This window comes from Pan paniscus, chromosome 13 (assembly GCF_029289425.2).
Source record: "Pan paniscus chromosome 13, NHGRI_mPanPan1-v2.0_pri, whole genome shotgun sequence".
Taxonomy (NCBI): Eukaryota; Metazoa; Chordata; class Mammalia; order Primates; family Hominidae; genus Pan; species Pan paniscus.
Window position 1 is genome coordinate 28064690 of NC_073262.2, and position 23923 is coordinate 28088612.

Here is a 23923-nt window from a genome sequence, read left to right on the forward strand (position 1 = left end):
TATCAACCTTTGTTGAACTTAAGTCAGATCCTTTCATTTTAGCCTAGGTGGATGTTCCATTGTGTTGTCTACATTCATGTCTCTCTTTTGCTTCCTCAATAATGTAGCCATACCCAGCTTCCAGCTTATATATTCCTTTTGAGTCCAGCTTTATTTGATGTTAAATTGTTACAAAAAACTTAGTGGTATTAATAATCATATCTCTAATGCCTTTAAGTGTATTTGCTATTCTTGGTGTCTTTTAGCTTATAGGATTCTATTCCTTCTTTTGCACCTTAAATAATTATTTAAAAACCTATTTTTCACACACTGCTGGTTGCTTTATTTCACAAGTTTTTTTGTTACAAGTTCTTCTGTTTGTTGTATCTCCTCTCTTCATCATGGAAATATTTTTTAGGAATTTCTTTAATTTTTGTTGTTCTCTTTTCTCTGCATGTGTTCTATGAGCACGAGATTATGAAAATGGGATTTCAGAGTAATTTTGGTTTACAACTGCCAGTGCCTTCAGAGGCTTAATTGGTCTGGTATCAGTCCTTATGTAAATTTTTTTGAGATCTCTGCACAATTAGTACAGTGTAAATTTGAAATGTATATATGCAGAGGACAGTCTTGGGATTTCAGTTTCTGCAAAGAGACTTTAAAAGAAATACAGAATCCTAATCAGACACAGAAACATAATTGTTTCTTGGGACTTTTCTGGGCCTGAAGGTACAACTTCTCTAAGTCAATTTTCACCAAGTAGGAAGATTTCCCAGGGTTCAAATCTCATTCAGGGATTCCAGTTCCAACTGTGAACTTGTCCTCTGCCCCTGCCTGTGAAATACTATCCTGATCTTGACATGTTGGGCTCATTTTAGATGTCATATTTCCCTCGTCTTTCATTTTAGATCTCATTCTGAAGTGTTGCCTCATGTGTTTTGTTCTTCTGACTTCAAGTTCCTGAGACTTGGTCATTTTTGTCTGTCTTTCAAGGTTAGCTAAGTATTTTCTTTACTTTTGTTTAATTGTCATATCTTAGCATTTGTAAGTATTTGGAATGAGGTAGAAGTCTGCATCATTTCAGTCCACCATGTTTTGAACTTGACTTCAGTCATTTTTAAATACATGCTTTCTTATTTTAATTTTTTGCATAATTATATTTACATAGACTGTGAATTTTTACGGCCTATTTTCTATTATTAAGGTTCTTGCCAAATATGAAATAAATCTCTTTCTGAAGTATTTGTACTATCTTAGGGTTCTTGCATCATTGTCTAAATAATGTAGAGTTGTCGTTTTATCACTAGCATTTAGTATTGGGTAATATATTGATTTATATTTGCTAAATTGAGAGGTAATCTAGAACCCAGATTTACTATACCTATATCTATATATTATAGTGGCAATTTGTTAATAAACTAATGAATTGTATAATGTTTGAATTGTATTGGAAAATCAAAAGAATAGCATTTAAAAAGGTTTTGGCGTCAAATACGTCAGATACTTAGAATATTTTAAAAGCAGTGTGTAAATGAAGGTATCATAGCTCAGAGTCTGACTTTATGGCTCATAAAACCCCTCTACCTTTTTGATGTTGTAGTGTTGATCTAATTTAGGTGCTGACTTGCAGTCACAGCTCACAGGGGCTGGAATAGAAATTCAGAACATTAGATTGTCAACTCCCAGTGAGAGATGTGTCAGGCAGAATGAATGAATTCTCATGTTAGCCTGATCATTACATTTTCTCTATATAGATGAATATATGAACATAAAAATAATTATATAGTTGTTAGATTATTTTGGAATCAGAACAAGAAGGGGTGTTAACAACTTTTTGAATATTTGATACCATCAGGGCTCAAAACTTGATATGTGAATTCCTTTCATAGAAATGTATTCGCTCAGTGGACCTATACTCACATTCATCTGACACTAGATCTTCATTCATAGAGCTCAGATAATCATTGCTTATGTGTTCTCAATGGCTCCTCTGTATCTATGCTTCTATTGCTAAATAATCTTACTTAGGGTTGCCATCTGCCATTTTGAATCATATCCCTATTTTCAATCAGGTTTTGGCTAAGTTTTGTTAACCTTGCAGTCATTTTCTCCCCTGAAAGCAACTGACTTTGAAATACTGCTGCTACCTTTTTCCACCATGATTATTCCTATAATTAGCTGCTGAGATTTACCAAACTTTTCCTACGGAGGCACATGCTATAGTTTTTGATACTCATTCTCTCATTTAAACCTAGAAAACAAATATGAAACAGAAAATGTTATACCTATTTTGCTGATCTGTAGAGTTCTAAATGACTTGTCTAACTGTCTAGTAAGAAAGTAGCAAAGAGTCAGAATTTATATTTACTCTAAAGCACTTCTACCCACTTGCACAATAACTGGCTCTTGGAACCACACTTCTTTTTGACACTAAATCTTAGTATATTAGATCAGGACTGTGGTGATTATTCTCATTTTATATGTGAAGAAACAGATCTAGAAGTCTGTATTTATCTAAGACCAAAATCCAATTAATTACTAGCCAAGCTGGTACTGGAACCATGACCTTTAGAGTATGAGTCCTGGGAATTTTCCGAAGTTATTTTCTCTTCCTTATTTTCCTTCTACAGCTGTGCTCCTTCATATGTGAACCATTTAATTTGCAAAGTTGCCTGAAGAGATGAGTCATGTAATTATTAAGTTTTATATTGACTAATGGTATTTACTTATCTATATAGACACATGCTATACACATGTGAAGAAATGACTACTTCCATCATTACTAGGACACAGATACTAAGTTTTCTGGATGTGAGGATGGGCTTTCTTTTTTTTTTTTTTGAAATGTAGTCTTGCCCTGTTGCCCAGGCTGGAGTGTGGTGGTGTGATCTCAGCTCACTGCAACCTGTGCTTCCCGGGTTCAAGAGATTCTCCTGCCTCAGACTCCCAAGTAGCTGGGGCTACAGGCATGCTCCACCACAGCCGGCTGATTTTTTTTTATTTTTAGTAGAGACAGGGTTTCACCATTTTGGCCAGGATGGTCTCAATCTCCTGACCCTGTGATCCACCCACCTCGGCCTCCCAAAGTGCTGGCATTATAGGCATGAGTCACCGCGCACAGCCGAGTTTCCTTTTTTTCTTCTTTTTCTGTAAGCTATCCATCCTTTTTAACCCAGTGAGCAAGTTTGAACATTTCGCACACAGTCTGAAAAATTAGGATTACAAATTCTGTTTCAAATAAAGCCTTAAACAGACAAACAAAGTAAGTGTAAAAACTACTAGCTAGTATTCAGCTGTCTATAACTAGCTAAGTATCTCACTAGGAGTATTCACTTTTTCTTATATCCTGAATGGAAAGTTTGTGGCTTTGCACAGCATGGATACTTTCTAGTTAAAATTCAGAAGCATTATCATTGTCCAGCTGAGCTGCTATGTGGGTCAACCATTCCAAGACTTCATCTTTTTTATTTTTAAAATGACTGAAATAGTATTGTAAAGAATTCAGTCCTTTGAGGCTAGCAATATATAGAAATTATATGACTGTAATCCCAGATGGAAGAGTTTTTTGGTTTTGTATTTAAATTTTGAGGGAACATTATGCCTGTGCAAGATGTCAGCTTGGCAGGTTTGAAGATCAAAGTTCTTTGTTCATGTACAGCATATATGCCAAAGCTAAGACATCTCTCCTACCCCATTGTGCTACTAACTCTTAATAATAGCTGCCAGTTCCAGCAAGGGAGAAAACAGTTAAATGCCCATGCGCATCCCTCCTTCGTTGAGTCTGACAGGCAAGGTGACATTGTGATGATGAATTACCGATGATGGAGTCGCAAGGAATTGAACAAATGAAGCATTAGTATCCTGAGTAGCAGCCAAACAACATTTCCTCAAAAAAGTCATCTCATCAGGTCCCCTCAAAGACTGAGAACCCTATAACTTCAAGGATAGATTTTCAAACTTTAGAATTGACTAACCAATATAAAATCTAAAATATGAGAGTAGTATTTTTTAAGAAAATGAATGAAGTCTCCCCTTTTCTTTGCTTTTCATTTTTAGGGAGGATAGGCCAGCTTTGTGATAAATTTGTTTTTTTTTTATACTTAAAATATAATTTTCCATTAAAATTTGATATAGTCGGCTCTGTTATTTAAAACTTAGCAGCTGACAAAGTTTGGTTTCATCATTTAAAAAACTGAGAGGTTGTTTTTCCTAACATAACAACTATTTTAAAATTTGGCTGAAATAAAAATTATTGACAAAATATTGTAGAACAGTTTGGTAAAATGGGAAGGTCCATTCTTTACCAATCTCAACTTGTATAAAGAAAATTTTCACATGGCTAACAAATATTTATTCAGTACTCAGCCATGTGCCAGTTTCTATTAGGTACTGAGGTTATAAAAATGGTTTCTGAGGTTAGGTGCAATGGCTCATGCCTGTAATCCCAGCACTTTGGGAGGCCGAGGTGGGCAGGTCACGAGGTCAGGAGATCGAGACCATCCTGACTGACTTGGTGAAACCTCACCTGTATTGAAAAAAAAAAATACAAACAAAATTAGCCAGACGTGGTGGCACGCACCTCTAGTCCCAGCTACTTGGAAGGCTGAGGCAGGAGAATGGCTTAAACCCGGGAGATGGAGGTTACAGTGAGCCAAGATCCCACCACTGCACTCCAGCCTGGGTGACAGAGCAAGACTCCATCTCAAAAAACAAAAACAAAAGTGGTTTCTGCTGCTTCTTATGAATTTACTGTATGGTGGGAGAGGAGAGACATATGAATAAAGAGAATAGTAACAAACCAGAGACAGTACAATTAGAAGAGGTGACACAATGCTACCTGAAAGAGGCATCAGGTAATACCATCTACCAGAGGTAACAATGGAGCTTATCTTACTGGATAAGACTGAAGTTGGCCATGCAAAAGGGAGGGGATTCCAATCCTAAAACAATCATAGTACCACAAGAGCAAGCACTACTAGAAATAATCTCATCTAAGCAAAACCATTTCACCAAACTCCCTTTTAGAACTGCAGTCTGACTTGGAAAAGTTTAGGTTTTCTACTAATTAAAAGCCCAAACTGGGGATGCTTGTTAATTTGCATCGCAGTGATCATATTCTTTGTGTTTTCTTTGCTTTTTGGTATTGTCTTATTTGACAAGGAAGAAGCTAATTTTGTTTCATTCAACTTTTACTAGGCCCCTAGTGTGTATTATGCCTAACTCAATCATCTTTTTTTTTTTCTTTGTACTGATCTGAATACGAGGATTTTTCTATTAATTTTGACAGTTCATTGAATCTTAAAAGTTTGCTTCAAGGTTGAATTAACTATATATTTAGATCTAGAATTTCCTAATGTCAAAAATAATGTTCCATTCTAATTATTGTTAAGAAAGTTGTATACATATTTCCAATGGAAGGAACTTACTTTATTGAGATTTTGCTGTCACAATGCAAATAATTATAGATAAGGTAGCTCTTGGTGACTTGTGTTTGTAAGTAAAAGGGACCATTGACTTTTTCTAGTTTTGTCTATGATTTTTCACATTTCAGTTAAACAAATACCTTCAATACAAAATGCAGTTGCCTTTATCATTTACAAAGCATAGAGTACAAAATATTCTTCCCTATTCACCAATTAGTTTGGAAAATAAGAGAAGTTGGTCAAACTTCAGGTCCTTGAAAACATTAAAACTTAAAGGGTTTCAAAGCCTCTAAATGCTAAAGCTTTGAAATTTTTCATATGCAAATTTCAATGGTGCATCACATAGAACTTTAAGAAATCAGATGGCTTTTTTTTTTTTTTTTCCTTAAACACAGCAGCATTTTAGGATAATGTGTGCTAGCTTCTCTGTTTGTGTAACAGTTTCTGAAACGGATCTTTTCAAGCATAGTAACGGGTTTGAATTGTGTTTGCCTAAAGGCTGTGAAAACCAGAAACTGTGAAATGGAGTTCAAGCACAGCCCTTTCATAGCTGGCAGAAGTTCAGCTGTAGTTTTGGGTAGTTTGGTCAGCGGTTTCAACAAATACTTTGAAAACTTTATCTATATATAAGCATTCTTTTACTGAGCTGTTGTAAGCGAGTATTGAAGAGTAAATTCTTTATTTTTCCATCCATTATGCACTTTCTAAATTTGTGGGAATAGAGACCACTCATTGAATACATTTGCTGGGTTCACTGCCAATTGGAATGTATGAATAATTGATACACACTGGATTTACTATCTTTCATTGCAAATCCCTTTACACATTATACCAGGATTATGGCTTAGGAAATGAGGTGGGTGTGAACCACACTTCAGAAGTCCAATCTTATTATTCATTGCTTCAAATACCTCTGCTTTCTGTATTTTTTTTTGAAAGTTTAATTCAACTATAGAAATAAGATGAAAAAGCAAAAAAGATCTATCTAAACTGTGATCCCATGCTATGTTTCTTCTAGTCTTCTGATTTTTTGTTTTGAAATGAAAGTTCATGATCAAATCTAGTGGGCCAAAAGATGTCATAATTAAAACTATGGTAAAATCCAACTGGACGCCCTTTCATTCAACAAACCTTTATTGAAGCCCTGCTTTTGACCCAAAGCCATTAGAATGTATGAAATCACTCAAGGAAACTGTCAAGCAAGTTCTGGGGCCAAGGATTCTTCATGATCTCTTATTTGAAGGGGATTCCAAAGTTCTTCATATCCTAATGCTGTATTATAAGGTTTTAAATTTCTATTGGGATTTATGATTTGTAAGCCTTCTCACATGTAAAATATCCATTTCATAAGGAAAGAGTTATAATAAGTATGTGGATTTCAATTCTGAGCCTTCTGCTTACTGGGAGGGTAACTGAATTGCTCCTGTTCCAACTTCAGCAGCAGCTTCAGCAGTGGCTACATGTTCTGGTGGCCTCAGCTCTCCCTGAATGGATACCTGAGGTCACCTCCACAGGATGACCGTGGCTTTGGGTTTAGCCACCTCCATGGCTAGGAAGGCTACAGGTAGTTTTCTGCTTTTGCTATTACTTGGGCTCCCTCAGATACCCCTTAGCTATTTCTGCTTTTCCATTACCTGTGTGGACATTTCTTGAGTTTAAATTCTCTCCGTTTGAAATACCTAGAGTGGTGTTTGTTTTCCTGACTGATATACCTCTTTACACCTCCATTCCCCAACCCCTTGAAAATGAAGATAAAAAAAACAACTTCAGAGGGCTGTTTTGAGGATTACAGTAGTGAAATACCTGAAGGATGAAGTCAGAGGGTGGAATAACAGACAAACCAGCTGTGGGGGAAGGGTGTCATGGTGGGAGATCAGCTAGAAAAGGTTGATAGAAAAGAGCATTTACTCAGGGCTTCCTTTCTCCTAAGCACCCTAATTTGGTTAATAATCTTTATTTTCATTTTTAAGATGAGAAAAATGAGGCTTGTAGATTTGAAGCAGAGTACCATTTATTCTATGGAAGTAGAACCCCAATCTGTTCAGACTTTAAATTTATATATTTCTCCTGCCCACCTTGATGACTGCTTTTGAGAAGTAAATGATGTTGAATTAGGCAGGCTCCATTTTTAGGTATGGGATTTATAGTCATTGACAAAATGCAGAACAAAATTTTTTAAGTGACCTTTCCTCTTTGTTTACATGAGTTAAAAAATACTATTTAATTAGAACACACACATACTTTTTAGAAAAAGGAGAGTAGTTTTACATAGGTTTATGGGGTATTAACTATTCCCTAGCATTCTGGTCTAGAAAACCTTTTAGGTCATGTCAAATCTCCAGTTGTTTACATTTTTTAGCCCTTTGCCAAGATGATTAAGATAAGTCATGAATCAAAAATGTTTTGCTTTTAATTGCCCATATTGTCCATGTAAATGCCACCTTAAATTACCACCTGTTTCCCTTTTAACTGTAAGATGTTTTATGTGCAGTGTCCAGTAACTCATTTTCTACCATCAAAAATAAGTCAGATAACAGGTTCACAAATTATTTGTGGAAAATACAAATCTCTGATTTGAAAAAAAGAATACCTTAAGTAAATATGCCAGGGTGGAAGCGAGATACAGTAGCAGGTGCAAATTCTCACCTTAATTTTTAAGTTGGTAAACCTTAGAAGTACGTGGAGGAGTGTCTATGTGATAAAATTAAGGATCATTAAAATTTGTTAAAGACATTCCTTTGAGGTTTTGGCAGTTTTACAGGCCAAACAATATAGTTTATGTAAGGAAAATTACATGGAAAAAATGATTTAATAGCATGACAGGATACATGAAGAGAACTTCAAAAGCTGTTGACAGCTGTGGAGGGTGAGCTCATATTTTGTGGAATGGAGCAGAGAGGACAGGTGGGCACAGACCTCAAATTTCCCATATGTGAGATACCTGGGAGGTCTACCAACTGCTGGGAGAAGTGATGATTTAAGGGAGGGAAACCAACTAGACACACGTAAATGAGGGAACCAATATTGATAAAAAGGAATCTCAAGGAATGTGGACATTGTTTCCAAGAATTTTGTTCATGTTCACTTAATTGATTTTTACTTTGTTTCCCATTAGATGTTTTGTTTTTGCATTCATTTGCCTAGGGTCATACCACCATGGATGCTCTCCTTCTGTTTATAGACTGAGCAAAGCTTAGTCAGAAGTTAGGTTGGGAGGGAAAAAAAGACCATCTAGAAGAGTTGTGCATGGTATCACTTAATGCCAAAGTTGTTGATGCAGTAAGAAAACCATGAATATAACATGGATTCTAAAGTTAGAACCTAAAAAAAAAATCTGGCATTGAGATAAAGTTAGAAAACAGTTGTATGACCTTTGATTACTGTACTTGAATTATTCTATTTAATCTTCATTTGTTGCTTATATTATAGGATACTATTTGAGGAAATTAATACGTAGCATTTGATAACTACTTGATCCCCAGCACTGGGCCAGGTAGTTCACATGACTATCTCATTTAATCTCACAGTAACTCTCCAAAAGATGCACTGTAATTACTCCTGCGTTGCACATGAGGAAACTGAGGCTCAGCATCTTCAATCTATTAGTATAATTAGAGAGAGCCCAATGAGGACAAGGAGAGACAATGGATGGGATTGGTGGATAAGACTTAGCCTGTGAAACAGTGCAAAGATTTTAACATTTTTCGGAGTTTAATAACGTTTAAAAATTTTTAAAGTTAACTTTGAGGCTACAGGAGTAAGCAAATATGCTGCCACAAAGAAGCTATCTTTTGGGCAAAATGTGCCTCAAAAAACCTTTGGTACTACCTGAAGAAATAAAGAGGTTTTTTAATCATAAAGGGATAGAGACCCCAGGATTCATGCCAGTCTCCAATTTATTTAAAATTCCTCCCACAATTTCAACATCCTGCCAGCACTGACTGTGAATGAACGTGGCTAGGAGAATACATAAATTGTGGCTGCGCCATTAATCAGGTGCGATCTTTCAAAGTATCATAAATTTCAGTGATCAATGCCAAGTCTCATTGTGATGACCTGGGGACTAAACCCATGGATCAGCCTGACAGAGACAAATAAGAAGCTAAATAGGGATGTGATAGTCTGTTAGGGGTGGGAGATACTTGTTATATTTTCAGACGTGTCATTTATTAAAAAAAAAATACTGGATAATTTGAAACTCTTCATGTCTCTCATCTATGATTCCTTACGCTTATAAGTAGAATTTTGTGTCATTTCTTGCAGATTTTATTTATTTTGATTTGAAATCGAAAATATTAACATTCAAGTAGTTATTTTTCAAAGCATATATTATTTCTGGCAGAGTTTCAAATGAACTAGACTTAAAAACAGTACAAAATTTGTATTACACAGTTCTTTCTTGTGAGTTTATACTTTTACTTGAAAAGTCAATGAAAACTTTTAGGATTTGTTTAAATTATTTTTTTCTTACAATGCAATAGTATTAATGACTGCGTTTTGAAAATTTAATAACAATAGGAACAGAAATAGATATTTGCCTTTTCATTATTATCTTACTAGTAAGTCTTCTTAAAGATAGTCAAATAAAATTTTTTAAATCTATTTTTTTGAAAACCAACAAAATGTAATCGTGGTTAATGTCGAGTAACTTCCCTGTGATATTCCTTCTTACTCAAGGTTCAGTCAGTGCTTGGTTTAAAAAAAAATAGAAGCTGCTCTACGTGTCTATGGTAATACATGGAATGAGAGGCATTCACAGTTGTGGGAAACCAGTGGAGTGAAAGGCGAGAAGCTGTCACTAACTCTCAGCCTGCAGAATGGAAGTGGTAGATCTCAAGAGCTTGCTTGGGAGCTGCCACAGAACTCAAGTGCTTCTAGGAAGTTCCAAATGACTACTGTAGCCAGCTGCACTGAGATGAGTGGTTCCCAAGAAGCCGTATCAGCTAAAGCTGCCTATAGCACCTAAGTAAATATTTTGCAGAAGTTCACCCTGAACTTCCTTGAAACTTCACATCTGATATGTACTCATGTGTCTGGGTGAATCTGCCTCCAGTGAATATCGTCATTTTATTCCCTTTTACTTTCCGAAGTTCACAGAAGTGACTGTCAGTGATGGAACTAACTATACAGGAAACCACACAGGGAAAAGGATTCTGGGGAATGTGGTTCTAGCCTTCTCTTCGCAATGCAGAGAAGACCACCAATGGGAGTGGCAATGATGTTAACCTGACGACAGTTAATCCAGCACAGTCCACTCATATTTCATCTCAGCATCCCTTGACACTCATTTATCCACATTTAAACTTCTGCCTACTTCTACCACCAACAAATCAGGATTTTAATATGACACATATATACACATATCCCTCATATGACCAGAGCCATGCTCACCTTCTCTGGAACATGGGAGGCTTCAAAGGCCCATATGTCACCATTTCCATCTCTAAATCGTCTTCATTTCTTTCTTAGCCCAGTCAAATCTCTCTCTCTCTCTCTCATATCCTGTAACATAAAGACCAGATTAAAAGGTTACGGTTATGAATACAATATAGAAAATAAGGTAGAAGACTTGCCTTTTTACTTCACAGTGATCAAAATGAGCTATATTTGGACTTGATAAAGCAACATCAGGCATCATGTAGAGATCTTGGACATTAAGTTTGAAACTTTGACCACTTAGGTTGTTTCCTTTGGGGAGGATGAGTGTATTTGCCTGCATTAAGAAGAGTAAACCCAATATTTGGTAGCCAAAAACCAGGTATTTCGTCATTAGAGTTTGTTATCAAATATTTCTGGTCCACTTGAACAAATGGTGGGATTGCATTCCTTCCATGCTTATAAGTAGGTGTGGCCATGTGACTTGTTTTAAACAATGGAATGTGAGTGGAGATGATGTGTGCCATATCTGCCTGTGAGCTCCAAAAACCAGTGCAAGATTTGCCATTCTTTCTCTTTCTGTCGCATGGATTCTGGCAATGCTATACATTCAAGCTGCTCTATGAACCTGGGTTTTAGAATGGGGATGATGAGTAACAGAGCCTGACTTAGGCTCTGATAAGCATACAATGTACAGAAAGAAAAACATATTTTAGTATATTAGGCAACTGAGATTTGGGTGTTGCTTATGATTGCAGCTTAATATATCCCATTCTGAATAATATAGTCAATATTAACTATGAAAATAGATATATTTACCAAGTTTAAAGTCCAAAGCTTTTAAATATTTGAAGAGTAAAAGTTAGAAAATGATCTTGACATTTAATGCAGCTTAGAAAAGAGAAGGATATAGAATTGGTTTAATATATTTCTGATTGTATCTAGGTTTTATTAGATAGCATAGCTATTTTTCATAAGGTTCTATCACAGTCCAGATTATGGGTCATGAAGGGTTAAAAATCACCATGATCCTGATCTACCTATAAAGTATTTGGAAGTACTGCTTACCGGCAATTTTCTGTCCTGAGGCTCATGGCGGTGACCTGAACCAATCAATTTGTAAGCATAGACCTAGCACTGTTCCAGGTGCATGTAGACATAGAGAAGTAGAAGTCTTATTCTTCTTGTAAAATTTGTCCAAAATCAGGGTATAACGAGGATTAAGTCACCAACTTCCCTGGGAGAAGTATATCATAGCAAAATAAAAAAGGAGACAAATGAAAGGGTCAGTCTGAGTTTTTAATATGGTGTTATTTAAGTTTTGAATTCTAATTTCAGCTTATGAAGGGTGGGGATATAATGACTATAAGTTTGTTGTGAAGTTAATCAATATGTCAGACACAGTAGTTGCTCAATAAATATGTTGGATTTTTAATATTCATCTTTGTTAATTTTATTCCGAATATGCATATGGGGTGTTTGGGATCAGAGATGGATGGCTTAGTAATTACTTAATAGTAAATAACAAGTGTATAAGCCTCCTTGCCCCACTGCTTGTCCTCAGGGCAATGTAATGAGAATCAATGGGATTTTTTTCCCACCTGAGTAGCCAGAAAGTGCATATGCAATAAATGAGAAAAAAAAATGACTTTTCTCTGCTTATAAAAGGAAAGGAGGAAGCTGTCTCCCTCCACTCCTAAAAGCATCTTTTCGGAAATGTAATGGGCCTCAATCCTAACTTTCATTTGATGTTGTTATTGACTGAATGCTTTAATATGTCTATAGACATTTATTTACATCAAGTATATATGTTAATTTTTCAGCAAAAAAGGGTGGTTAACTTTCCCAGTGTTTTTCAATAATGGATAGAAAGCCTTCAATCACCCAAGTCCCATGGAACAACTTTTTCCTTCTTAAAATCCTATTAACTCAACTGTTTGGCAGAATTGAAAATAAGTTTCAGCAACTGACCATGTCTAGAAGGCAGTGATGTGTGGCCATGGCAATAGGGCAGTAGCTGCAAGATGTTTTCTTCTGAATTTAACTAGAAAGTCATGGATCATGAGAAACCCTTTTATAGACAATGTGAAATTGAACAGGGAAATACACTCCAATTACTGGCCTACATAAATATCCAAAGGGAACAAAGAGCATCAGTCAGGAGGCTATTGTCTTCCTAATTATGTTTCAAATTGGAAATGGCAGCTTGTTTTCCTCCTCACATAATAGTTCTCTAAATAAATTGTCTTCTCCCTCTGTCTGCTGTTCTCTTGAGGATTTGGTTATATAGGGATAAAGAACTTGTGGTTGTGAAAAGCATGGGTTATGAGCCAGCTAGCTTCCTATGCCAAGAGAGAAAGCAGGAATGAACACTGAGGTTATGACATGTTGTAAACCTGATATGTTTAGCAATTCCATTTGTTGTGATTTGGGTGCTACAGAAGACTTTGATAAATTTTATATCTTCTCTGATGGTTAGAATATTGACATAGTGTACTGCAATGAATAGCTTTGCTTCCTGAAAATCACATATGGAATATTTGATAATACCCCTATCTTAAATTGCCTTGGTATTTCTTCAAAATAAGAATGTATCTGATGGAGATTTAAGAGAAGAATGTTCATTACTATTAGTTAATTCATACCATCAATTTGCTTTGTCTTTATCCATCATTTAAAAAAATTATTAACTTTAAAGTTTGATACTGAAATATTTTTTCTGTTTTGCTTAATGACTTTCTTTAATTATGAATTTCTTCCATTTTTGTGAATATTACTTGGTTTAAGCTTTGCCAGTGAAATACCATCTCAATTATAAGGTAAAAAATTTAGATAATTGCCATCAAATATCTAGGGTTGGATTTTGCATGACTAATCTCTCCCAAGCTTGTTTGTTTATTTTTAGTATTTTAGTTCTATATTCACAGAATTTGCTTTTATTCTTGAAAGTGGCAATCAACTGTTATTTTCTATGATTATGGTTATAATAATCATTATTTTGGTTGTAGCTAATTTCTGTTCAACTAAGCACCTTTCTAAATTGTTTTTAATTTCCTAGAAATGTAATTTTTAATAGTTGTTGATGTATAGATATGTCCTTAGGAAGGTTTGTTTTTGTGGTCTAAATGGTCTTATAAATCTTTTATATCAAAAGCAAATGGTAGATGATCCTTGGTAGATTTTTATCTTCAAAATACCTTGTCTTTCAGTATGAATAATGACAAATGTAATGTTTTGACAAAGTGAAATTACAAAAACTAAAGACATATCATAAAATACTAAGAAGCACAAGCTTGAGACACCTTTAAATAAAAGTTACAGAAGCTTAATTCTCTAGAAAGTTGACTCTATCAATGTCATTTTCCTGAGAGGTAACTGTAGCATGGAATATATTGTGATAAATGAAGTCATTGATCTAACATGGTACTGTCAAAATGGAATACAAATAGTAAGTATGTTATTAGTTGAAACTCTTTTCTAATTATTTTGATATTTTTTAAAACCTATTTTTTTTTAAGTATAGCTAACTTTCACTCTCGATTGATCACAAGGACACTTGCCTGGGCTCCGTTCATGTTGAAACAGGCTTCGATGTAAAAGTATAAATGCGCCTAATACATCTTTATGCTGGAATATAGAAGTCTATGTGTTAGAAACACTTTTTTCCTGCATGTATACAATCTGAGAAGAAGATAAAAGCTGCTACTGGTTTAGCAGTGTGATTCTTTTCAATGGCTTTGCCAGTAGTGTCTGCAGAAAGGAAATAAATTGAGAATAATAATGTTAGTCTTCAGCAATCTTGTTATCTTTCCTCATTTAAATTTTAGCCAGATTAGAGTGAAGACTTCCCAGGGAGATAGAGCATCAGCTATAGTTTTTGCACAAATAGACTACACCTACAGAGAAGAAAGGGAGCTCATCAAATGCTAGACATGAATTTGGTTTAGAATTTTGACTATAAAGAGAAAATGATCTAATCAATAACCTCAGGGATATTAAGAATTAGCAAAATCTTTCATTTTTCCCCCCTCTTTCCCAGTTGTGGTTATATCTTAGAATCTGGACTCGCTTCCTCAAACTTAGGCATTTCTTTTCTTGATGGACCATGTCTAACATGGTGCCCATATATCTTCAAATTCAGAGTGAAGATTTGGGTTTCTGAGCAATCTGTGCACTTTTTTGAAAAACTTTTTTATTATACTTTAAGTTCTGGGGTAAATGGGCAGAACGTGCAGGTTTGTCACACAGGTATACGTGTGCCATGATGGTTTGCTGCACCCATCAACCCATCATCTACATTAGGTATTTCTCCTAATGCTATCCCTCCCCTAGCCCCCCAACCCCCGACAGGCCCCGGTATGTGACGTTCTCCTCTGTGACACTTTTTATAAGGTAAAATTCTCTAGATTCAATTAATGATTCATGAAACACATAACTTGTTAAAGATGGATGACAAGAATGACTATTGGTTTTGAATTTGACATGATAAAACTGCAACTGATCAGGTAGAAAGTAAAGGTCAGTGTGAAGGCACACCATTTTTGCTCATAGGTGTTCCTACTGTTCTAGAACAGGCCATAATACATTCACTAATGGGGTGGAATACATGAGAACACCTGATTGGTTAGTGATCGGCAGTAGAGATGAAGTTCTCTTTCCATACATTAAACCCCAGCTGGGGTAAACAGAATATTCCCTGCTTCCCAGTAAGTATGTAAGAGTATGTGATGACTACTGTAGATAAGGCATGACATTTTCATCTGAGATTTTTGATCATCTTCATAACTGGCTAAATCTTTTCAGATATCATGTCAGGTTCACCTACAACAATAACAAAACAAATGACCACACTCTTTCTCTGTTAAGTCAAGTGTAATGACACTCATTTGCCTAAGAGTTGGAATAGGGCTGTGTTAGGAACTAGAGTAATATCTAAATTTTAATGACAATGGATAAAATATAAACAGGCCTAATATCATCTCTGTTAGTTGTTGGCAACTGATTAATGCCTCTTGAATTTTCCTGTAGCCTGATCTAATTCAGATAGGCTAATATATAAATTTTCTTTTGTCTTGTATGTATAAATAAGGCCAAATACTCAAGAAAGCAATTAGAAAACTAATGTTGGTGTTTAAATAATGCCATATAAGCCCCATAATGCCCCATAAAGGGAAATGCGCCTTGAGGGTCTCAGTAAATAACGTATTTTATACAGTTGAAACAAGTTTTTAACCTTCATAAAAAACAGATCCAGTGAATTAATGCTAGATTTAGCTCTAGTAGAGAATGTACAAATTCACAAAAATGGATCAGACAGTGTTCAACTCTTTATTAAAATATTCTTTTGTAGCATTTGAAAACATCAAGGCAAACTCATGTGGCACATTTTTCTGGTTTTCTTTACAATGTATTAGTGTGATAGATATGAGAACTTCAGATAAAAACGCAGGAATCGTAAAACTTTTTGCTCACTAACCCTGACCGTCAGTTGTCCAGTTATTCCAGAGTCACAAGCCTTGACTGTGCTGGAGATTTTCTTTCAGATGTACTTTGAGATGAATAATGTTTTGTGTGATGAATCTGCTGTTTGTATTTTGAAAATGTTTATCTGGGCAAAGCGTTTTTTGATGGAAAGCAGTGGTGATGAATCCAGATAAACTGAAAGCTGCTAAGCTTTTTTGCAACTGACAAAGTGGTTTTTGATCTTTAGCTTTGTATAAAATGGATCTTTTCCCAGAGATATTCCTTAATAAAATTAGCTAAGTATATGTATACCTGTGTGTGGATGTGAGTGTGTGTGTGCATATGAGAAAGGCAGACATGAAGAGTGTTATACTCTCAATAGTGAGTTATGGAATAAATGTCAAATTTGCTTCATGTTCAGAATATAAAAAAACACGGGAGAGATCAGACTATGGCTTACGCAGGGTCACATGTGCTACATGTTAGTGATTAACTGTTAGTCACTAACTGAGTTTGAAAACTGAAGCAATAGTTTGTGTACTTGAGGTTATGTTGGACAGATCCTTAAATTTTTATGGATGCATTCACAAGCTTCAGATGCACATTTTATTTCAGAAGAGAGCATTGCAATGGTTTTTGTCTTTTTTTTTTTCTTTTTTGTCAAATCAACCCAGATTTGCAAGGAGTTTGTGTAGAACATAGTCTGTAGTTTAACTGGAAAATACATTCCAATTTTTCAAATAAGTTATAAATTAATCAAGATTTGAAGAATATCTATTAGTTTGCATTTTTATAAACTACACTGGGAAATGATATATAGTGTTTGAAGCATGTTCTGCTTCAGTTGTGATATAAAACTAATAAGATGGAAAATTACTTTGAGAAGAAAGCAAGTTCCGTATTAGGTAATTGGCCCTTTTTATTGAAAATTATTCAATAAGTGAATGACAATTGGGAAATTCAGCATTTATGATGCTGAAATAATATCTCTTTATACAGAAAATTTTAATTTAAAGAGGTTTTTTTACTATGTAAGTGGAATATATTATATGGAAGCAAAAATCGTAAACTTGTCTCAGAATTTCTTAAAGTAAGCTTTATTAGGCACCTCATACACTGAATTCACATTTTAACTTTTATTATCATTATTTTTCTTCCTGGGTTTATGGAAAATAAGATTTTCTTCCCTTTAATTTTCTCCAACACTAATTTTATCCTGAAATGTTAACAAGTTTCAGAAAGACAGAAGTTTTGAAATGTTTAGACAAATATATTATTTTAGAAAATGTGTTCATTGATGTATTAATTTTGTACCACCCTAAAACAATTAAGTTAAATTGCTAATAAATTTATGAATTCTACATATGTTATATGCATATCCATATGGAATTTTTATTCAACCCAATTTCTGCACAGTAAGTTGTCAATAAATTTTCATGAAGAATGGTTTGCACTAAGATTATAATAGAATCTACTACCTAGAAAATTTGGTCACAAGCATGAAAAGCCCTCTTCTCTTTTTACTTTCTTTCACTCCAATCTGGTCTTGCTGGTTAGTTGGTGACAACTTTCTGATGCTGCTGCTATTAATGTCTTCTTGCTTTTGTTAGCTGAAGTTTGTTTTTCCTGGCCAACCTACTTATGTTGTGTTTCATTTCTCTCCCCAAATATCCTTAGATCTCTGCTAATTATTTTCCTTCATTTCTCTTCTATCCCACCTCTTATTCAGAATTGACCTCAGTTTAGCTTAACCTGAAATACAAATGTGTAAACCAGTATTTTCTGCCTCATTTTCTTTCATCTGAAATATATTTATCAGTCAATACATATTCCAGTTATCCAGCTCTGAGTATAAAGAACTTCCACTGTCCCTCCCAGATGCTGTGAGTATAGGAATTCACAAATACCTGTGGGTACTAGAATCCTAATAATGGTAATAATAAAACAGTTAATATATATTGAGTACTTACATGCCAAATCTGTACTAAGTGATTTATATGGATTTGCCATATGATTCTTCCAACCATATCATAAAATAACTGCTATGTTTATCTCCAATTTATAGTCTAGGAAACTGAAACTTAACATGATCCACACAGCTAAGAATTGGCAGAGGCAATGTTTGAATTAGGGTTTCTGGTCTCTAGAAACCACCTACCTCTGTAGGAAGGACCCATGTCCCACAGAAAGGCAGGATATCTGACTAGTTTAAAAAATAATAAATACGGCCTTCAGACTTATTGCCTATAGGGATTCTCACTCAATGACCACATCCAAATTCATACTTTATTAAGTGAATATTTTATTATTTAATAAATATGTCTTAAGTACTATTGAAGGTATTGAGGTGAGTCATGAACAAAATTGATAAAGTCATGAATATCATGCAGCTTTCATTCTAATGGACAGGACAGATGGTAATTGCAAATATAATATATGCGTTATGCCTGGCAGAAATAAGTTCTATTAATACAAATTAAGCAGGATAAAGGGAAATAGAATTGTGCAGGGGACTAACAGTCTCCCAATTTATTCTCTGATACAGTGCCATTTGAATAGAGAACAAAATAAACTGTGGGGGATAAGCCATGAAAATATCTAGGGGAAGAGTACTACCAGGTAGAAAGAGTGGTAGGTATAAAGACCTTGATACATAAGCACACTCTGCCTGGTGCTTAGGATAAATAAGGAGGACCTTGAGGCTGCGTTAAAATGAGCCAGAGGAAGTATAACAGAAGAGGTCAGAGGAAGAAGAGAGGGGAGCTAGATCATATAGAGTCTTGTGGGTCATAGCAAGCTCATTAGAATTTACCTGGAAAGAGCTGAGAAGCCCCATGAGGCTTTTGACCAGATTTATTAAGTATCTGACTGCTGTATGGAGAATCAACTCTAAGAAGGCAAGAATCTGCAGAAAGCCATTGTAATAATTCCAGTGAAAGATACATGTGGCTTAGAATAAAGTAGTGGTGGGCCAGGTGCGGTGGCTCACACTTGCATTCCCAGCACTTTGGGAGGCCAAGGCAGACGGATCATGAGGTCAAGAGATTGAGACCATCCTGGCCAACATGGTGAAATTCTGTCTCTGCTAGAAATACAAAAATTAGCTGGATGTGGTGGGCATATGCCTGTAGTCCCAGCTACTTAGGAGGCTGAGGCCGTAGAATTGCTTGAACCTGGGAGACGGGTTGCAGTGAGCCAAAATTGTGCCACTGCACTCCAGCCTGGCGACAGAGTGAGACTCTGTCTCAAAAAAAAAAAAAAAAAAAAAGAATAAAGTAGTGGTGCAAGTGGTTAATACATATATACAATACACACACATTTGCATACATACATAAATATAAATTTTGTGTTGAAATGAAATGCATGTATACAAAGCACACATCATAGGCATACATTTGGATGCATATTTTTTCTGCTGGGAATACTAATGTAAGTAGCTCTCACATTAAGAAGGAGAACATTATAGCCCTAGAAACTCCCACATGCTAAATTGTAGTCATTACATAGGCCACCTTTGGCAAAGATAAGCAGTGTTCTTACTTGTTACGATAAGTTCTTTGGTAAAAGGACCAGAGAGTAAATTTTTAGGCTTTACGGACCATATGTGGCTTCTGTCACAGTACTCTTTTCAGTTATTTTGATAGTTTTTCTATGTGTACAATTATATGTTAGAAATCATTTATGCCATCAGAAATTTGAGAACCTTGCTCTTCACTCTTCTACCTTCCAGAAAAATAGACAATTTTGAGCCCAAAATCTTTCATTTCCAACTTGTGAGCCCTAATTTGAGGCAGCTTTTGATCCAGAGACTTTAGATTTTTTTTTCCAAAAAGAAAAGTTATCTGCCCCATTCTCCTTCCAAGACATATATGGACTCTGTGACTCAGTTTTGTCTTCATTGAGTTATCCTAGCTATCAATAATGAATTGATCAAAACAGTGAATGATAAAGTCTTTACAATCCAAATGCTATTCAAATACTGCTCTTATTTTAGAGAATAAAGCAGTAGCTTCACTCAGTTCAGATTGCTCAGAGTCTGCAGCAGTCACTTGGAGAATCAGATGTTGGAAATGCCAGAAGCCTGTCCAACCCCATGATAGTCTTGATCTAATCCAGAAGTATACTTTCCTCAGAATCAATATTTTAAAATATTATATTATCTGAGAAAAGGAATACCTGACTACCAAGACTGTTTTAGATCCTTAGGAACCTAGGGGTTCCCTAGGATGCTGATTACCACTTCACCAGGGATATAGTAACCATATCTAGACAATAATACACTTGCTGCAATTCCTGTCAAAATACCACCGTCATTCTTCACAGAACTAGAAAAAATCCTAAAATTCATATGGAACCAAAAAAGAGCCTGCATACCCAAAGCAAGACTAAGCAAAAAGAATAAATCTGGAAGCATTCTGTTACCTGACTTCAAACTATACTGTAAAGCCATAGTCACCACAACAGCATGGGACTGGTATAAAAATAGGCATATAGACCAATGGAACAGAACAGAGAACCCAGAAATAAAGCCAAATACTTACATTCAACTGATTTTCAACAAAGCTAACAAAAAAGTTGGGAAAGGACACCCTATTCAATAAACGGTGCTGGAATAATTGGCAAGCCACATGTAAAAGAATGAACCTGGATTATCATCTCTTACCTATATAAAAATCCACTCAAGATGGATCCAAGACTTAAATCTCAGACCTGAAACCATAAAAATTCTAGAAGATAACATTGGAAAAACCCTTCTAGACATTGGCTTAAGCAAAGACTTCATGACCAGGAAACTAAAAGCAAATGCAACAAAAACAGAGATAGATGGGACTTAATTAAACTAAAAAGCTTCTGCACAGCAGAATTATTACTGAGTTTCAAGAATGTGTGAGGCCAATACCCTTGTTGAAAAGGATCCCTAAGTTAACCCTCTGGTTCAATGATTTGCTAGAACTCAAAGAACTCAGAAAATCTGTTTTACTAATGGTTATGGCTGATTATAGTGAAAGAGCACAGACTAAAATCAGCAAAGGTGAAAGGCTGATAGAGCAGAACCCAGGAAAGGCTAAGTTCCAGCTTCTATTAATAGTTGTCCTCTCCTAGTAGAGTCCCACAGACATCACCTAATTCTTCCAGCAACAATCTGTAACAACACAAATGGGGTGTTGTCAACAAGGTAAGCTCATCTGAGACTTGGTGTCCAGGATTTTATTGGAGGTTGGTCAAATAGGCATGGCATGCATGCACATGAGGCTGACCTTAGTTTCTCAGCCTTCAGCCTCTCCAGAGGTCAAACTGATATCATGTGGCCCAAGGCCCCAACCATAACTTACATTGTTAGCATAAACTGCCTCACATGGCCCAAGGCTCCAGGTAAACAAAGACACTCTTATGAGGTACCATATTCTAAAGGCTTAGAGGCTCCTAGGAGCCATTCAGGGTCCCATCCTTTCTTTGGAATGGGCAAGGTTTACACTCCTCAGACCTGCCGAGTCAACCTGTCCCTGCACAAGCATATTTTATCACTCAAATTTAGGAGATGTAATCTTTATAGAAGATCTCTTTCCATAAATTTCCCAAGCAGAATAACTCCAATTTGAGGCCACATTTTTATCCCACATATGAAAGAGCTATCTTTCCCTCTTCTGGTTGAAATTCACTTATCTCCTGTCTACCTCCACCAGATTATAGCATGTTTTATTCTATGAAATGTTTTGCTATTGCTATATTATTCAACATTTGAAGGCTCTAAAGAGCTGAATCAGTCAGATATTGCTATGTAACACACAGCCACAAATATCTCTGTGGCAAACAATACTAAGCATTTCTGTCTCACCCTGGCACCTGTGAAGTGGCTATAATTATTTTGCATCTGTGAGAAGCAGCTCTGTTCCATTTGTCTCATTTAGAGTTCCCAACTGGAGGGGTAGCAGCTACCTGGGGTTTGTTTTTCTCATGGCTTTAATAGAAGCACAAGATGACAAGCATAAATGCTTAACCGTATTTCAAGCCTCTACTCATGTCACACCTGTTAATATCCCATTGGCTAAAGCTAGTCATATTGCCAATGCCAAAGTCTAGGGACAGAGAAGTACATGTCACCAACCACGTAAGGCCATGGAAAAGGAATGGATGAATAATAATTCTGTAGGTAAGTGAAGAATTGATAACATTATTTTCTGTACCTCCGAGGACATAGTGCAATGGAAAAATTTAGGAGGTTTTTCAAACCCTGGTTTGGCTACTTGTTTATATACATAGATGCAGTTACTCAACATTTTCATTACTTGGTTTTCTCATCTGTAAAAAGGAAATAAAACAATTATTCAGAATTTTGTTGTGATGATTACAGGTGTTATATATGAAGTGCCTAGCTAGCACGGAGTCCAGATAATAGGTATACAATTAATGATAACGTAATTATATTGAAGATGTCTCAGAGCTTCCTCCTCAGGAGCACTAATGAGGATAATAACAGCTGATATTTATAGAGTATCTACTATGTACTCACTATTATCCTAAGAACATAACAGGTAGAAACTCTCTCATATGATTTGTCTGTGTGTGTGTGTGTGTGTGTGTGTGTGTGAACAAAAGAAGGTGAGAAAAGCTAAGAAACATGCCCAAAGTTAGCTTCATTTTATTTCAAACTATCTCAAAACCAAGTGGCTTAAAATAACAATTGTTTATTTTGTTTATGATTTTATGGGCCAGCAATGAGAGCTGGACTCACCTAGGTTGCTTTTCTGGACTCATCTGGATGCAGGCCTGTATCTGCAGTCAGCTGCCTGGTTGGCTAAAGCTGCCTATTCTAGAATGGCCTCAGCTGTTATGGCTCATCAGTGTTCCAGTGACCTCTCATCATCCAGCACAATAGCCTGGGCTTATTTACCTGATAGCTGGGAAGGGTTCCAAGAGAACAAGTGGGAAAGCTTGCTTGAGGCCTGGGCTTCTGATGTGTCATCACATTTACCTCTTTGTATTAACCAGAACAAGTTACAAGACCAGTCCAGACAGAAGGCAATGGAGAACAGAATCCATCTCTTAATGAGAAAAGTGGCAAAGTCACATTGCAAAGAGCATGGAGGCAAGAAGGAATAAAGGATTATGAGCCAATTTTGTAATTTACCACAATCTGCCTCTGGCCACAATTTTCACCTTTCTGCCCATGTACAACATCCTTTTCCTTCTCATAAAATTCTCATGGAACTATGACATCAGGCTTGAATTCTAGAATTCAGTTATCCAGTTAAAGTTGAGAGGAAGCCTATCAAATGTAAATTTTTTTGATTCAGAGAGTCATGAAATTTAAAAAAAATGTATGTCCCATAAACATCCAACCTACAATATTAACACAGGGATAGGGTAACTGATAAATACTGCCATTCTGAAAGAAAAAAATGGGAGGTACATAGCAGTTACTGATCTGTCGGAAATTTAAAATATATGCAGAAAAATATTGTTAGGCTCTCCTACCTGGGAGTAGTAACTATTCGTTAAGGCAAGGTTATGCTTTTTGGGGGTGGTTTCCCAGTTCTTTCTTCTTCATATTTATTGGATCTTGACTCTGCTCTCTAGAACATTCTCTCTTTTTAATTTCCTTCCTTAGCCTTTTGAAAAACGTTCTCAGTCGACTTCTGGATCATAGAAAGTTGGAGCCACAGAGACCTTTGTGCAATTTA

At 35.8% G+C, this 23923-nt stretch overlaps 1 long non-coding RNA gene across 2 annotated transcripts; it reads right to left on the reverse strand.

Moving 5' to 3' along the window:
• Positions 1-1384: 1384 nt before the first annotated feature.
• Positions 1385-23491, reverse strand: LOC129397249 (uncharacterized). 2 transcript variants are annotated; one of them, XR_010109335.1, is made up of 4 exons: positions 23134-23491; positions 11847-14528; positions 10794-10904; positions 1385-3184 (listed from the first exon to the last, which is right to left on the reverse strand). It is a non-coding gene; the product is annotated as an uncharacterized LOC129397249 (long non-coding RNA). The 2 variants fall into 2 exon arrangements; XR_008624474.2 differs by having other exon boundaries at positions 22975-23491.
• Positions 23492-23923: the final 432 nt, after the last annotated feature.